The 4,071-nt window shown below is 42.6% G+C and overlaps 1 protein-coding gene across 1 annotated transcript in view; it reads right to left on the reverse strand.

Moving 5' to 3' along the window:
• Positions 1 to 4,071, reverse strand: part of rnpepl1 (arginyl aminopeptidase like 1) — a 152,971-nt gene that overhangs the window by 70,367 nt on the left and 78,533 nt on the right. The window lies entirely within an intron of this gene.

A 4,071-nucleotide genomic window follows, 5' to 3' on the forward strand; every position in this document is an offset into this window, starting at 1 on the left:
AAGTGCTCTGTTAGGAAAATATGGAACAACAAGATCTCGAGTATTAGATGGAGCTAGGTTGTTGAGGGCTTTGTATGTTCAAAGTCAGTATTTTGTGATTCTTAGTGGTCCAGATAATTCGATGCCTCCTGGTTCGTGGAGCTTCGCTCGGTCTGAAGAGTTCATGTTCACCAGTTTCAGCTGCTCTGAGTCGTTCAGACGTTGCTCGGCTCACGATGTGAAATACTAATATAAACGGTTTAAAAGGCGTTGCTGTGAAACTATCGGGTGGTGTGGGGCCTGATTTTAAGCATCAGTTGAGTTTGTAACAGCTCGGTCCAAAAACAATTTACAGAATGGTCAGAACAAAACCGGATCGGACCTGAATGGATCAGTTCTGTCCTCGACTGAGTGGGTTTTCACTTTGATGGAGCGTTTGGACTCTGTTCTGAAAGCTGGATGAACCCGAGCAGATCTGTGTTCTGGTTGGTCGAAACGCTGTAACTGAGCGTCGGACCTGAGAGCTGTTCGGTACCTGTACCTCCGGGACCCGAATGGATCCAGGACTGTCTGCGGGTCAGATCTTAGACAGTCCGGATCTGTTGTTCTCCGATCAGAACTTAGTTCTGGTGTTAACTCCAGAGGCGCTGTGAGGATTTAACAGTTTCAAGTGTCCGATCAAAATAATGAGGAAATCAAAACCAGATTAAACCATATAAAGTTATTGTTCCCAGATTATTTTTTTATATAAATATGTTTAACACATTAAAAAATAAAGCTGCACATAAATCACAACCAGCTGAAAGAAAAAGATGTAAAATGAAATTGGTTAAATGACGTAAAGGTGTCGACTAAAAGAACCTTTGAGGTGTTTTCTGCTCTAAATTGTTCTGATGTTTTGACTCAACTCTTCATGTTTATCTGTTTCTCTTCAGGTGAACTCACCTGACGAGGACGACGATGCCTGGAAGGTGAGTTCATCTTCAAATGTTTATTTCTGCAGCGAAGCGTCCGTCTCCCGTTTTAATATCTGGACTTTTCAGAACTAGATATTTTATTTTCTTGCAGGGTTCAAAGTTTTTATTTTATACTTTTTATGAGACATTAAACTTTGTGACACGCTTGTCAGCACTTTGGTCGGCTACTATGTTGTGTAAGTGCTTTAGAAATAAAATGATGTGGCATAGCATTGGAAAATATAGAAAAGTATGTTTGGTTTCAGTTTTGAAACCTCAGGTTTTGTGGTATGAATTAATGCACTCGGTAAAGGATGTTTGGCTTTGAAATGTGGTGAAATTGATGGAAAATGTTCACACTGCGGTGATGTATCTTGAATGTAGGGCTTTTAAATCCCAAGCATGGAATAGTGATTTCCTCATCACAAACCATTTATTGGAGAGAAAAGGCCAACAGCATTGGTCTGTATACCCCAATAGAAATGTCAACGTCTCAATAACTTGTCATGTGCCCTTGAGCATCAGTTACAGCTCGACACGATGTCTCGTGCTCAGAAGTCTGCTCAGGCATGGCGTCCCACTCCTCCTCGGGTCATTGAGGGTCTGGGGTACTAGGTTACAAGCCTCTACACAGCGACTCAGCTGGTCCCACAGGTTTTCTATGAGATTCAGGTCTGGAGAAAGTGCAGGCCATTCCTGTTGAGGTACCAAAGTTTCCAGTAGCTGTTCCCTGATGATGCGACCATTATGAGTTGGATCATTGTCGTCCATGAAGATGAAATTGGGCCTGTGTTGTTCATGCAGAGGTGCAGTGGTTGGAATCATTGTTATTCAGGTGGTTTGGACTTGTCACTGTACCGTTAAAGTGTTGGGCAGTAAACACACCTGCCTACACTGCAACACCACCAGGCTTGTCTGATGCTCGGCGCTCTCCATGACGTCTCCCAACATCGTTGGCAGCCGTCATTTCTGCTCAACGTCAATCAGCTTACAACACTGAGGCCCACTGGTCCCTCGTCCAGCGTGAATGCTCGCTGGCCCATGTAAGACCATGACACCTGTACCTGGTGGTGTGCTCAGGTACCCTTGCAGGCTGTCTAGCACACAGACCACGCTGATGTAAACGATGTTGAATGGTCTGACCTTGAGTGCCTCTCACTTCACTGAAATGTCCCTGGAGTTGAACCCTCCAGTTCCGTAAGGCGCTGTTCACCATGAAGCAGTCGTCTGTGTGGGGGGTGGCCAGAGGACGTCCACTTCTCTGCCTTTCTGAGACTCTTCCAGTCTCTATCTGCTGACACGCTGAGCTCAGTGGCCAGTTCCGTCTGAGAACGTCCTGTTTGGAGCCTCGCAGTAATGAAGTACTGTTGATCCGTTGAGTGTCGTCTTGGTGTCGAAATGTGAACAAGATGATGAACATGACTGTTTTAAAAAGTACCAATTCTAAGTGAACCAGGAACTGTATTGGTCGACTCATGGATTCACGTATTGTGAATTTTGCCATTAAGCTCCTTGTTGGAGAAGTTGTGCAAAAAGACACAAACAGTTGCACATGTGCAACTAAAAGACTCGTTAATAAGTTCAACCTGACATTTCACCCTAAAGCCATGCATCCCTTATTTTTGTGAGTAGTGTTTTTAAGTATCTTTGTTTTCCTAAAAGATTAAATGTTTTAATTTCTGAAAATAAAGAGCTGAACTGTGGTGGGCACAGCTAATCAAAAAGTTAGTTTTGCTAAATAAGAAATTAAAAGCGCTAACCTTCATCATCCACTGCTGACACTGTAAGACTCTAATGTGACCACGTTGTAAGAGAACAACTTGATATGTAATCACAGGTAAAGCGTCCTGTTCAGAGGCGAGCGTTCAGAAATTAACCCGGTCCATCGGAACCAAAGAGGTGGAGCAGAACTCTGCTGTGCTGAAGCAGAGTGATGCGTTCAATGTGTGTCGGACGTCTCCCTCCTGTTATTTACTGTAATGAATTAAGTCATTTTGGTGATCCGGTTCTGTTTCAAGGGCTCGGGTCGGTTAATTTTCGGTACAAAAAGGCCAAAATAAAGACAAAATGATTATTTTGAAAAACTGCCAAGTAAACGAGTTCAGTCATTACAGACTTCTTAGCTGGAGGTGACCTGGTGGATGAAGAAGACTCGGCTATCATCTTCAGACTGCAAACAACACAGAGATTTAAAAAAAAAATTGAGTTAATAAGATTATAATTTTAAATTAAAGTTATTTAGATCACAATAATACAATAACAACACCTCTTCTTGCACAGTCATCATATGAGGTGGTTGAATATTCTCGCTCGCTCTTCATCATCATGGCAGGGCTTTAATCTGGTCCAGGGCTTGTTGATGATCAGTTTTATCTTTTTCATAAAGTGCTGCTACTACTTTTTGGCTGAAGTGTTGACGTGATGATGTCGTAGCAGTACGGCTCAGTAACTTTAAAGCCGGCGCATCAACAACATTCGGACATAGATCCAGAGCTTTAAAAACTCCTACAGCTTGTGTTGTTGCTTTGGACCAATCTGAATCACCTGATAAAGGTTTTTTTAAATGCTGCTGCTATCGGTCTTTGCACCGAGCTGCTAGAAGAGACGTTCACGATGATGTCGTTTCAAGAGCGTTAACATGTTCGACGTGTTGCTGCTGCAGATCCAATCTCCGTGAAACAACGTCGACACACAGCTTTGGATTTGTTCACTTGTCTTTTAACAAGAACGACATAATGTTCCCAAACAGGAGACCGCTAATGCTGCGCGTGCTGCAAGATAATAGCTCCGTGCTGAAACGTGCGTAGGAACTTAATATCTCTCGTTAATAAAATTTAAAGAGTGAAAAAATAACCGTGACGGTATGCACGTGGACCAAACATGCTGTACTGAAACGGTTCAGTACGCCCACGTGTACCGTTACACTCTTATTAAATACTTTTATAAACTAACTACAAAAGTTGCCGCGTGTCATCAAATTCTTTCAGTAATAAATCTGTATTAAAGATGTGGAAATGTGTGAGAGAGTCTCATCCCAGAGACGATGTGAGCGTTGAAAAACGTTGGGTATGAACTGTGTGCTGTGTTTCTGATTGTTAACAGTGTTTCTGATTGTTAACAGTGTTTCTGATTGTTA

The sequence above is a fragment of the Nematolebias whitei genome, chromosome 6, assembly GCF_014905685.2.
Source record: "Nematolebias whitei isolate Nwh7 chromosome 6, NemWhi1, whole genome shotgun sequence".
Taxonomy (NCBI): domain Eukaryota; kingdom Metazoa; phylum Chordata; class Actinopteri; order Cyprinodontiformes; family Rivulidae; genus Nematolebias; species Nematolebias whitei.